This window comes from Octodon degus, unplaced genomic scaffold (assembly GCF_000260255.1).
Source record: "Octodon degus isolate 3935 unplaced genomic scaffold, OctDeg1.0 scaffold00058, whole genome shotgun sequence".
NCBI lineage: Eukaryota > Metazoa > Chordata > Mammalia > Rodentia > Octodontidae > Octodon > Octodon degus.
The window spans coordinates 4,799,683-4,813,421 of record NW_004524634.1 but is presented as its reverse complement, the minus strand read 5'-3'; the positions used below and the strand labels follow the sequence as shown (position 1 = coordinate 4,813,421).

The 13,739-nt window shown below is 44.6% G+C and overlaps 1 protein-coding gene across 4 annotated transcripts in view; it reads left to right on the top strand.

Annotated features, from left to right (window-relative positions):
- The first annotated feature begins 5,827 nt into the window (after positions 1 to 5,827).
- LOC101564060 (probable N-acetyltransferase CML3) overlaps positions 5,828 to 13,739 on the top strand; it is a 59,869-nt gene continuing 51,957 nt past the window's right edge. For 3 of the 4 annotated variants that reach the window (XR_002821661.1, XR_002821662.1, XM_023718481.1), the window contains exons 1-2: positions 5,828 to 6,168; positions 10,962 to 11,056. The gene's annotated coding sequence lies outside the window, so the exon portion shown is untranslated. Of the gene's footprint in view, positions 6,169 to 10,961; positions 11,057 to 12,382; positions 13,155 to 13,739 lie in introns of those variants that run through there. The other variant, XR_002821660.1, reaches the window with a different exon arrangement.

Here is a 13,739-nt window from a genome sequence, read left to right as displayed (position 1 = left end):
TTATGAAAGTAGAATCACATGGATCTGTGCCCAGTAACAAAATAATAATGATAATAATAATAATTGCCAGAATCCCTGTTAGAGCCACACAGTGACAAAGGTCCACACAACTTTCTGTAGTGAACCTTTCTGCATGGACTTCCATCCACTTACTGTTGACTCAAGCTGGGAGTGGTGCCATTCTGGCTATTGATCCCTGAACCTCTCGGATGACAACCCCAGGCCAAGACTCGCCTCAAAAAATCTTGTGCAGTCCTCCTCATGTCACCTTAAAATGGCTCTAGGATGCAACCTCAATGAGCAAGCCTGTAATTTACTACGGTAAATGAACGTGGTTGTGGTGCTTTTTTATTCCCCATTAGCCTTAATTAATCTTCAGAAAATCAGCCTTTGTAAAGAAAGTAAGTGCAGGCTGGCACAGCGGCCCATAGTCATAAGCCCAGCACTCAGAATGAAAAGTCAAGAGCATTATGAATTTGAGGGCAGTCTGAGTTACAGAGAGAGACTGTATGAAAAGATAACCAAGGAAAGGCACAGAAGCAGGAAGGGAAGGAGAGAGGAAGAGAGAGACAAACACACACAAATGGAAGAGAAACAGACAGAGAGAAGAGAGGAGAGGAGAGAAGAGACAGACAGACACACAGACAGCTCGATCGACTGTTGGGTCGGCTATCACTGAATATTGCTGCCATAATTTAGGCTATGAATTGGATGGTGAATGACAGGATTCAAAAAGAGCCCAAGAAAGTGTTGCCCATGTTGCAGAAGAAAAAACAAAGTTGATATCTTTATGAAAGTTCTCATTTAACACTTGTGAAAGTGAACACTTTGTCAAATTAGATGTTTCAAACCAACTTGCCAGTGATGCTTATGAGGTTTAAAAATAAGGGTTTTTAAAAAATCTCTTATTTATTCATGTTTACAGGGTCTTACTCTGCAGCTTAGACTCCTAGTGATCCTCCTGTCTGTCTGAGCCTCCCCAGCACTGGGATTACACATGTGCATCATCACACCCAGTTTCGGTGGCCAGAGCAGCACTCGGGGTCAGCATGGCATGCAGGATCCAGGATGGAACCCAGGTCCTTGAGTTTTCTGGGCAGGTGCTTAGACCACAGAGTTATTTCCCCAGCCTGAGGTTTAAAAATAATATCACTTTTTGTTGTTCATGAGTTTTAACAAACATGCAAGTTTGCAACTACTATTACAATCAAAATATAGAGTACCCCCTCCCAAAATTACCACCCAGTTTACCATATCATATGCCCCAGGCCCTGACACCTGCTAATGTTTTCTGTCCCTGTAGTTTTGCCTCTTCTACAATGTCATCTATATGGAAACACAGAGGATGTAGCCTTCCAATTCTGGCCTCTTTCTTTAGTGTACTGTTTTCGAGATTCATCCATGTCCCTGAGAAGATGAAGCGTTCACTCCCTTTTGTTGCTGAGTTATTCAATTGTAGTCCATAATATTCTATTCTATGGTTTATACTATGGTTTGCTTATCCACTTGCCAGTTGAAGATTGTATGTGCAGCAGGACAGTTCTTGGAGTGACCTTATGGCACGGGAGGTAGGATATGGCCCAGCTGGCTAGAGAAGGGAGAAGGCCTGTCTAGGACAATGCCAGGACCCAGTATGTAGAATTTCTCCTGGGTCACCAGATGTGTGGACTACATTTAAGGACACAGATGCCACCAGGAGCTCACTCTCTGGACTCCTCCTGGTAACCAACCTTGCATCTCATAGATGCAAGTGTACTTCTTTTTTTGCTTTTGCCCTTTCCTTTAGCCTTTCAGAACTCACCTTTGAAATAAACTTTTGGCACCATTTTTGACTTGTTTTGTCCAATCTTTGTTCAAGACAAGAAAGACCTAGAATACTATAGTTTGGCAAGCCATTTGAAAGGAACTAGGTGACAACATTTGGCCTGGGCCAATTCTGTCCCCTTTCACTATGGTTTTCCAGGATAACTACAGCTAGAAATACAATAGCTTCTGATAAAGAGGGACTAGGCAGAATAGCCAGGCTCTGCTCCACTGCCCCCTAGTCATGGGACATCATTTAATGCTTCAGCACAACATGTCATGTCACCGCCTTGAGGGAAACAAATCCCAGGGTGGGTTGCTTTGCAGGGGTTCATTAGCTAAGGTAGGAATGCAGCATGTGCTGATGAACTTCCATCTACCCAACAGCTTTCCTGGATCTTGGGAAACTAGCTCTCAATGAATCTCAGGCTGCTATGGTGCCTCCCTGCCTACCTCTAATCATGTGTGTGGGTGTGGGTATGGGTGTGTTCTGGCCCACTAATAACCAATGCACAGCAAAACTGTTTCATCTACGCTTTGCTTGGATATTTGTGTTTCTCCTGAGTGAATCACAAGAAGAAAAACTGTTGGGTAGGCTAAGGGTATGTTTATTATTTTTCAATAGATTGGATCTTTTCTGAAATGGTTATATCATTGTACATTCAGCACTGCACTATTCCAGGATCTAGTTGCATGTCTTTGACAAGACTTTGACAGCACTTTGCATTTTAGTCATTGTATAGGTGTGGAGTATTCTGTCATTGTTTTTAATTTGCATTTCCAGTCAGACTAATAAAATTGAGAATTGTTTCATAGCTGAGGGGAGCTTTCGTGTAGCATTTATAAAGGGTCAGTTCAATTGCACCTTGCTGAATTAGACTGATTTTCTTATTATTCTTGAGTTGCAGATTTTATATGATAGGAGTAATAGTCTTTTAGCTGAATGAGTTTAAAAAGATATAGCTCATGATAGAGTGCTTGCCTTGTAGGTAAAAATCCTTGGGCTTGATTCACTGCCCCAAAACAAAACGGTGATATGAATAACCTCCACTGTACATAAACCACACTGCTGCCTGGAGTGCTGCTCCCCCAAATGTTCCCAGAACTTGCTTCCAAAGTCTCCAGTCACTGGTCACTATTTTAAATGGCCCTTTTCGGTGAGATCTTTCTGAACTGTAATACTATAATAGTAATACCCATAATGTAATACCCACATCCAAACATCCCCCCTTTACTTTTCTCCATAGTGCATATCCACCCAACAAGCATATTTGTTATGTGCCTCTCTTTGTAAGGAAAAGCACTGTATGCACCCCAAACATGAAAATAAAAATGAAAGATAATTTGCAGATTGTGCAAATCTCTCAGAGATTTATACAGAGATTACACATCACATTTTGGAGCACAGTCCACATAAAAGAAGAAACTGACTTCATTCATGTCCTGGTATCCCCAGTCAGGTTCTGAGTAGATGCCCCTAACCAATGGAGACCCTAACTCACCTGGGTAGCTTCTTGACTTGTTGTGGCACAAAAGCATGTTAGGAAGCATCTGTACGAAGGATAATTTTGAGTGGGAGAATTAAAATGCACACTCTCAGAGAAAAAGCGTGCATATGGGTACTCTAGAGGTGAGGCACGGTGTAACTCGGGGTTGGGAATATCTATGAATATATGGCCTCGGGGTGTTCTCGAGACAGAGGATCTCATTTTGGTAGTTTTTGCTTCATTTTCTTTTTGTAAAGGGTTAACAAAATTTGTGCCTTAACTGTAGAAAATTATTTTAAAAAACCCTTGTGCTTTGTGTTATCTACTCTAAAAAATATATTCTCCCTCTCAGCTTAAGGCTGTTTAACAATAAATAACTGTTTCTTGTCAAGGCAACAAGCTAAAACAAACTCCCTCCCTAACCATCTCCTATAACATGGTCAGTTTAAGATGTACATTATAAAAATATACACTTATCACAAAGCTATAAAAGACCCTTTAGTTACAGTTTGCAACTGTGTCAAAGAAATATAGTTTTCTATTGTTCTGTGCTAGATAACAAACTTGCTTACCAAACTGGATGTGATTTCTGTTATAAATACCCCCCTGCTACCTATGTTTGGGTGCTGATCAGTCTTCTCCAGCATGAGAAATGGCTGACAGACCTGAGCTCAGTAAACAAAAGGCTCTATTCAAATTTCTATCTGACTGATCTGGTTCCTATTGATATAGGGACGCGAAAGTCCCAACCTGGTCTGAATGAGTTCATGTTCTCTAAAACTGAAGAATGAATTTTAGGAACAAACGGAGGTTGAGGGTAAAACTTTATTGGACAGGAAAGCTTCTGTCAGAGAGGGACAGAAGGGGGGCCCGAGTGGGTTACCCGGGAAGCTGTTTCTTTCAGGTTATTTTTATAGGGCAAAACCATGCGGGGCTAAGGTAGAGACAAAGGGGTCTCATTTAGATGGATACAAGGTGGGACAAAACTATGGTCAACCAATGGGATTACAAGTACCATTGCTCAGGTAAAATTTATTAGGCCTAGGACCAAATGGGGTAGCGAGTCACGTAGCAAGCAGGCATGAATGTAAATTGGGACCTTGTCTGGTGGCCTTCAGTCTATGATTCTTCCCAACTAATGAGCAATCCTGGATGCCAACTTTAGGGAGGTCAGCATTTGTTTGATCTTTAGGTCTGGCTCACACCAGGAACATCCCCCCAGTAAGGTATCTGGTCTTTGTCATCTCCTTTGGGGGCCTATCCCTGTCTAACTCCCTACAATTTTCTATCTAACTCAGGCTGCCTGCAACACTATACAGAGTGACCCATAACACTTTTCCCTAGTGTCCATTTCCTTATGGTCCTTGTCCATTTCCCAGGTAGACAGGATGCTCATTAGCCAGCTAAAGTCTACTGACTTCATCAACTAGGTTAAAATACAAACCATATTTGTGTTAAGTTCGGAGACATGGTTTCTGATTAATAACACTATCTCTAAAGTGTGAAAGTCTTTGGCATTTACAGATTTATAGTGTGGAAAAAAGAACAAGGCAAATTTCTAGACCTTATTGTGTCTCTAAAGCTCTCAGTAGTTTAGGAAGAAAAACAAGCATAGGTGTGAAAAAGACATTGTGATTTGAATAACCACATCTTGAAGCTGCAGTTTTCTTATAATTAACATTTTAATGTCACAATATTTTTGACAACTCTGTACATTTCTGTTACAACCTACGTGATTGACTCCATTTTGTAACCAGAATAGCCATTCTATTATACACCTCTGTATGTTTCCACTGTAACTTTATTATCGAGGACTGTTTGGCATAGGCTGACAACTTGGACTTCATCTTTGTGGCTCAAGCCATCCGTCTGGCCTCTGAACAGTTTTGCCAATGTTCAAAATATTCCTTTGTTCTGAGGCACAGATTGTTAAAAGCAGTCTACACAAAGTTTCCTGTGATCAGCCTCATATCCTAAAATAACTTTCTGTTCCAAGGACAACTCCCCATTCACAAAGTTTCTTGTGATCAGTCCCATATCTTAAGGCAATAACTCCCTGTTGTAAGGATAACTCCCCATTCCCAAAATGATCTCCTATCTTTTTGTGACATCCTGTGATCAATACCATGCCATAAAAATTTATGATTTGTTCCTGAAAATTGTAACCGCATGTTTAAAAAATGTAACCTGTTTCCCATAAATGGATGCTGGCCCCTGTGCTGCATTCCCTCCGCTCAAGTCACAAGACCTCCTGCTTTGCGGTTTTCAGCTTTAAACGCCCTTGTCTCTGCTCAGCTGGGCACGCACGCACTTGGAGAGGAGAGCAGGTGCCGCCGAGCTCAGCTAAATAAAGCGCTTTTAAGTTGAGTCCAGTTTTTGATTTTTGGGTTATAACACCTATCTTTATTTTTTCTATCCTACCTTACTATCACAGTCTCTTAAGTCCCAAAAGCAAATCATTGGCCACAGCTGGCTCTAAGGTTCCTCTGAGACTTCCACGAGAGCAAGAAGTGAACAGATCCCTCCTGCCCGAGAAGGAACTATGAATCTTGGAGGAGGAGAGGTGTAACTAGAGCTCCTCTCGTCAACGATTTTCTTTGCAGAGGGAGAAACTGATTTTGTCTCCCACCAGTCACAACACAGGTTAAGAACAAAGCCAGCGGGCAAAGCCTGCCCCCTACCCCGCTCCTTCCTGTAACAAGAGTAGGTCTTGGGGGCGAGCTCTGGGACCGCACCGATCTGGAAGGACTGGGTAACCCGGAGCTGCCTGACCACAGTGGCGAGAGAGCTCCGGGAGGGCAGGCCTGGACGCCACCTCCACAAGCCTTGGGATTTGCTTCCGAGAGGGAGATCCGCCAGGACAGACCACGACTCGACCGTGAGTTTAGGGCGCGGTTGGGAGTGGGGGCCGAACCTTGGGCAGGGACCTCAGTTTCCCTGGGGTGCGCCCTTGCCTCCCTGGACAGACGCCTAGCTCGTGCCCTGAGAGTGGGAGGTGTCAGAGTCCGCGCCCTGTGGCAAGTAACACAGGATCTCAGATGGAAGCTTATGTGGGCCGGTGCTGCTGGTCCAAGGTCCGGGCGCAGCCTTGGGGCTGGCCTTGTTGACAAACGACAAAGGCTGAGGGAGGTTGCTTAGGGTGCTCCAAGGCAAGAGGTGTGTGTACCTGTGGTCACGGGGCCAAACTGGATTTTACAGCTCTTCTCTGGAGATAAATCATGCTTCTATGAAGCCGAAGTCCTGATCCCATTTTATAGGTCGCACCTCTAAGTACTTCTAATGGGAATTAATTTTCAGCCTGAGCTCTCCAGGGCACGAATCATAGGAGTAAGCAACTGCGATTCTGACGTTACTAGTCTGAGCTCATTACTCTGAACAGGTTCTCTAAGCGTTCTTTCCCTGGCTGTATTAAAAACGCACTTTTTTTTTTTCTTTCCTTGTTGTAAGTACTCAGGTTGGGTATGCACTGTGTGAAAAATTCAAAGTATACACAACAATTTTTATCATAGAGAACTATAACAATCCCCTAGTAATCTCACCACTGAAAAGGGATGCATTCCAGTGTTGCCTTCAATTCTTTTTCTTTTTTTTTCCCTGTACTTCTTCTGCAATAGGAATCATTCTGACACTTTCTGTATCCATTTTTCCACATTGTGTTACAGGAAAGTAGCTCCCAATCTGTTAGAAGTGCTGAATTAGCATCTCAGGACCCCAGAGAATGGAGTTGAGAAAAAAGAGAAGAGTAGGTAATGTCCCCTTAAAGAAAGTCCCTGAATAGCCCGGGGTGATGGCTCAGTAGAATAAGCGCTTTCCTGAAAAAAAAAAAAAAAAAAATTATTGAAACTGTCCTACCAATTTGGTTTGAAACTGTTTCATTGCTATTTGTTTCTCAATAAAATTATGGGAAAAAGAAAAGAAAAAGAAAGTCCCTGAGAGGCAGGAGAAGTCCCCAAAGTGAGTTGCCACAGAGGCTACTTGTCTAGCAGACTTTTATACAGTGAAATCACATCAAGATTACCTTGCTTTGGACTACTATAGGATTAGAAGTATGTTTACTCAGTTAATATTGATTAATAGATAACAAGACACAGGTAGCAAGAGTACATAGCACAGAGCAGGTGGAAGGTGTGAGGGACAACTCAGTATGCCACTATGGAACACGTCCAGGATCCATTTGTGTGACTTTTCAGGTATTTGCTAGAAAGAAGAAGCAGCTGGTTCCACCTGATTGTAGAAAGACAGGACACTGAGGAGGGTCTCCAAGGTTCAGAAGAGGCCTGGGGAGCAGAGAAACTCACATGACTTCTCCCTTCCCCAGGACTACAGAGAAGGTGCGCAAGCAGACCTAGCTGACTCTAGTGGACACACAGATTTCAGACACAAGTGTCCCCATGGCTCTTTATCACATCCGCAAGTACCAGGAGAGGGACCACAAATGGGTCCTGGACTTGTTCCCCAGCGGCATAACAGAGCGCATCCTGACACCTTCCACCACGTGCTGATGCTGCCCCGCACACTTGTGTTATGACTTGGGGTGCCTCTCGCCCTACTCCTGGTCTTCAGCTCCTGGCTCCTGGCCGTCGTGTCTAGCATCACCCTTCTTGCTCTCCTGAGACTCCTTGCTAACTATCCCTGGGACAAAGAAATGGCCACCTCTTGCGCACAGACATGGATGACATCCCCAAGTCCTACTTTAGTGGGTGCGACTCCTGCTTCTGGGTGGCTGAGTCTGGGGGCAAGGTGGTGGGCACAGTCAGTACTCTGCCAGCCAGAAACCCTCCTGTAGGGAAGAAGCAGCTGCCGCTGTTTCACCTCTCAGTGGCCAAGCAGCACCGAGGCATGGGGATAGCCAAGGCCCTGGTGAGGCCTCTCCTCCAGTTTGCCTGGGACCACGGCTACAAGGAAGTTGTCATTGACACTACCATTTGGCATCACAGTGCTCTGGGCCTCTACCAGAGCATGGGCTTCCAGAAGACAGGCCAGTCCTTCCCTGACACCATCTGGAGGGTGCTGGCTATTCCGGTGATTCATCTAACACACCACATCCCTTGTGCCCAGTCGGGGAACCTTGATCCTTCTTGAGTATCATCAGTCAAGGCCTGTTGGACTCTGAGGTAGCAACAAGCAAATGTAATTCAGGTGGAGTGAAGAATAAAGCTCCTTGCTCCTACACATCTGAGTCTAATGTGTTTAATTATGAAGTAGGGTCCCTGGAGGCTGTGCTGCATTCAGTTATAGATTGCCTGCTTTCCATTTGTCTAGCCTCTCAGTAATATTGCATGAACACACACACACACACACACACACACACAGACACACACACATATACCCCAAGGGATATTATTTGCTTTGCATCTGTGGGCCAGAAGCCTCTGTGGGGCAGTTTTAGTGAGGCTTCTCTGGGCTTCTTTGGGTCTAGGGGTATTCGTAGAAGTTTGCTATGTTCGTGGAATGAAAACCCATGGGATTCAGGTCAGGCAGGGTTCAGAGTCACTGGAGAGCAGCCAAAGCAAACGGTTCTGCAAGTGTCTCACATATTAACATCCCCTAATTAGGAAAAAGGAGAAGTGGTCGAAGAGCTGCACAGTCACTGGATAAAGGGCTGTGGTCCAGTGAGAATTCGGGTAGCAGCTTTCTCCACTTCCTCTAGTCTTCCATGCTTAAAGAGGGGAGAAAGTTGGGCAGGGATGGAATCCTGGTGAAAAGGTGGCAGAACCTGGAATATTTCTGAGTGGCCTGGTAGTTGTCCAGCCTGCCTCTGGCCTCTGCCCCCAAATTGTCAGGGACTTTAGTATTTCCTGGGTATCTCAGTATGGTTATCCTGGAAGCCCTGCCTGCCGAGGTGCATAGGGCAGGGATCAGTGATGATGCTTGCAGGACTGTCCACATTTCCTGGTGGTTTCCTCTCTAATTCTGGTTGTCCTTGAAGTTCTAGGCCCCTTCCCCCAGACGCTGATGACTGATGAGTTCCAGGCTCTATTCTGCCAGGTTCTTATAGTACTCAGTATTCAGGGTCCTCCCCAACCTGGCCTGTCTTTTTCTCTCCTTTGGTGAGTGAGCTGGCTGATACTCTACAGATCATGCTGAAGGACCTCACCACTGTCACATTTCACTTCCATGGAGACCCTTTGTGAGGCTAGTGTGTGGGATGTCTTTCCTGAGTTCCCAGAATTAAACTGCCTCTTCAGTTCCACTCTCTATGCTTCTAAGCTTGATGGCTATATCAGTCAATGCTGACCACACAAACAGAATCTATCTATCTATCTATCTATCTATCTATCTATCTATCTATCTACCTATCTATCTATATTAGGCTTCTATTGGTGACCCACAGAGTTGGGTGTGTAAGAGTGTACAGGGGGCACCCGCATGCTGGAATCAGAAGGATCCAGGCAAAAGGTCAAAGGCCTGGAGCCCACGGTAGTGCCCTGTGTAGAAGAGGCCTAAGGATCTGGGTTGGAAGCTGAAAAGTCTGTGATGGAAGGTTGAAGGGCCTACCCTGGAAGCCAGAAGATGATGTCTAAGGTGAAGGTGAAGACAGGAGCTCCTCTGGAGAAAGAGCAGTAAACCTTCCTTCTTTGTTTCCCTTTTATTCTCTACGAATACCAGGAGAGTGGGTCCTGGGCTTGCTTTCCCGCAGCATATTGGTGCACATGGCTGACTCCCCATTCCACATGCTGATGCTGCCTTGCTCCCTCCTGTTCTTACCTGTGGTTCTTCTCTCCCTCCTCTTGGTCTCTGGCTGCTGGCTCCTAGATATAACACTTTGGGTCCACTAGGTCCATCCAGGCAGGTCACTGACCCCAGGAGTAGATCGTGTTATCTTACAATTTTCTTTTTAAAAAGAGAGAAAAAGAACAATAAAAAGTCTATTAGTAGAGTAACAATAATTAACACATTGTGTATTTTTATCTTCATTGTACAAGATATAGGCATGAAATACTGTCCAAACTGTATTAGCTGAACTTTTTTTCACTGAACTAAGAGAAACTAGCTGTATATCATTTTTTTCCTTTTCCCTTCCTTCCTGTCCCCTTTCTCCCATAGTTCCCTCTAGTTCTCTTAGTCCAACACATCCCTACCCCATCTGATTCCCAGGTAATGATTGCACTTTTATTATGGTTTAATTTGAAAATACCTCCCTGGGCCAGCCAGATAGCTCAGTGGACTAATGCACCTGTTTAGGCAGAGTGCAGGGGCCGGGGCTTGATCCCTGGCACCACAAGCCATGCCAGCCCCACACCTGGAGCACACTGAGACAGCAATTGAGGTTGGGTGTGGTGGTACACACCTGAAATCCCAGGTTTTGAGAGGCTGAAAACAGGTGGATCACTAGGAGTCTGATCTATGTAGTGAGACCTTGTACTAACTACAAAAAGAAAAAAAGAAAAAGAGAAGAAAATAGCTCTCTAAGTGCCATGTGTTTGGAATATAATCTGAACGGGGGTGCTATAGTCATCAGTGGATAAATCTGTTAATGAGTTCATGGCTGAATATGCTGTTGGGGGATGCTCAGAAAAGCTAGGTCACTGGCACTGTGACATGGAAGGGTATAATGTGGTCCCTGGTTCATTTTCATTCATGCTCAGTTTTGCTCTCTCTCCCCTCCCTCTTTCCCTCTCCCTTCCTCTTCATCCTTCTCTCTGCTTCCTTTCTGGCTTCCTGCCATAGGCTGAGCAGTGTTTTCCACCAGCCATTTTCACCATAGTGCTTCTGCCTTAGTGCCAGCCAATCACAGACTGAACCCACTGGAAAATGTAAGCCAGGTAAACCTCTACCCTTTTAAACCATGGATATACGGTATTTTGTCCCAGCAACAGGAAATCTGACTAATATAATCTCCTGTGTTCGTGTTTACCCTGACCAGACCTGGACTGTCTGACACCATCCCAGGCCCTTAGTCCCAGGAGTTGTGAGCAAGGCAGCATCACCTTCTGGTGAAGAAGTCCCCAGATCTTCTCTTTTGGAACCCCAAGGTCTCAGGATCCCTCCTAAGGAGCGACCAGGTTAACCCCGACCAGGCCTGCTGAGGTCATCTGTGTTACACAGAGTGAAGGAAGCACTGAGCAAAGGGTAAATCATACTGGCCTAGGAGACTCGGGAAAGCAAGTGCTCTGAATCCTCTTTCCATATGTTAGAAGCATGCCGAGAATTCATTCAGTGCCCCTATTATAGCTGAACTAGATGCCAGGAGGGAGAAAAATGATTGGGTTTTCACATTTTGATCCCTGCTGGAGGAACCCCTAGAGGAGGTCCTATGGCCTTGGAGAAATTTTCTAAATTTTCCTAATCCAAATAGCCTGTGTGGCAGTAGGGCAATCAGAAAGTTTCTCCTGTGAGGCAGTATTAAATCCAAGTAGTATGGCCTGTGCTTAGATTTCCTGCCAAGGCCTCATGTGATCATAGAAGCTGCTGGATCTAGCGTGTGCAGTACTGAGATTAGGTGTGTGATGCTGGGATCAAAGGTGTGTAATTACTAAGTTAGTTCACCGATCAGCTTGACAAGGTTCTGGAGTGGATTGTGGGAAGGCCTTCCCTGGGTATGACTGTTCCCCACAAAGAAGGCATGTAGCCTGTATAAAATATAAGGGACAGAAAGAGGGCTGCTGTTTACTGCTTGCTACTCCTCTGCTTTACTGTCTCCTGTTTGCTTTGCCATGAACTCTTTCTCCGCTGCTATACTCATCTGCCATGCCACCCTACCTTAGACCCAGAGAATCATGAAATGAAACCTCTACAGACTGTGAGCTAAATAAGCATTTTCTCCTTTAACTTTGGGTGTTGGGTATTTTGTCTCAGCAACAACAAGAGTAACTAAGACAAGTTCTATTCATTCTTCTCTACAAATTCTTTAAAACCATTTTTATGGTTCAATATCTTGGTAAAATGAAAGATATTTAAAAGATATTTTTCTTCCATAAAGACCTAACAAATCATTCTATAAGCAAAGGAAACCAGTCAGATCTACTTCAGATAAACCACTTAACCTCTGTGTCTCAATTTTTTGGTCTCAAATCTGAGGATACTAGAAGTTTTAATTAATGAATAAAGAATAAAATGAAGTAATATGGACATTTGTCTTTTGCTTTTAGGGAAAATGGGGTCTCCAATTCTGAGCAAACAAGTCAAAGGACAATATATGGTTTACCAAAAACAACTTGCCAATTCAGAACTAATGGGACACAATCTCTGTAGAGAAGGTTATCACCTTTCTGCCTTACATGAGCAGTAAGATGTGGAAAAATCAGGGGCAACTGCACATTTAACATAACTAGACCAGATGGCTAGTGCAGAAAACTAGAAATAAGCTTTTTCTGGTAGTAGGCTCTATAAAGCTCAACTCAAAAAGAACTTAGTTAAGTACAGGACTTAGCAGTCCCCCTAAGTTGTTTCACAACATTGTCTTAAAACAGTGTGAGGTAGTATTTCTCATTTAAAATACAAAGACATTACCTAGCAATGGAAAACATAACAGATTTCTGTTTGGTTCCTTCACTTGATCTTCTGATTGGATCAATACAATTTCCTCTGGAGAGGGAAAGTTGGTCGCTTCGCCTCCTTTCAGTTTCCTATTCAGCCCCATCTGAGAAGCAGCCACGGTGGGGAAGAATCTATTTCTTGAAGAAGGCATTGTCAGGATTCTGTGTGGCTGAATCATGATGCAATGCAGGGATTAAGGCTAATGGTTAGCAGGTCAGTGTACTGACTGGTCTGGCACTACCCTAGTCCTGGCAGCCTAAATAGAGTGTCAAAGGGGGAGAAAGAGACTGTTAAGGTTCTTTGTTGCTTTTGCTACCTTGTGGTTATCTTGAATAGTTTTCTGCATTCTGTCAAGCCTTTCTACCTTGGAGCCAGCCAGGTACACACTAAACCTCTACAAACTGTGAGCTAAATAAACCTTGCTCCATTTAACTCTGGGTGTCAGGTATTTTGTCTCAAGTATGAGAGAAAAGTAACCAAGACCCCAGGTATCATACTCAGTCATGACAGGTCATCTGCTAAGAGGTGGCAGAAACAGAAATGTCACCCACTCCACTCTCTGGACTAACAGTAATCAATTCTCAGTTAGAAAGTTCACTTGCAAGGAATTTCTGCCGACTTCCAGGAACCCCCAGACCCAGTCCTAGCCCAGGTACGGTGAGTGTGTGGAGAGCTTCCTGCTACCCTGCGCCGTGGGACCAGTCCCAGCCCAGGCACAGCGTGGGCAGGACCCTCTCTCACCCCCTCGGGCCGCCACCCACCACTCCACCTTACCTGCCCCACCCCTCCCGCTGAGTAGGAATTTCTGCCGACTTCCGGGAACCCCCAGACCCAATCCTAGCCCAGGTCCGCAGCGGGAAGGAGCTGAGCACAGCAGCCAGACCTAAGCCAGAAACAGCTTGATAACTCCAAACTCTGTAGAGCTCCACCTGAACTTCAGTACCTGTGAAGGTTATAACTACAGCAAAG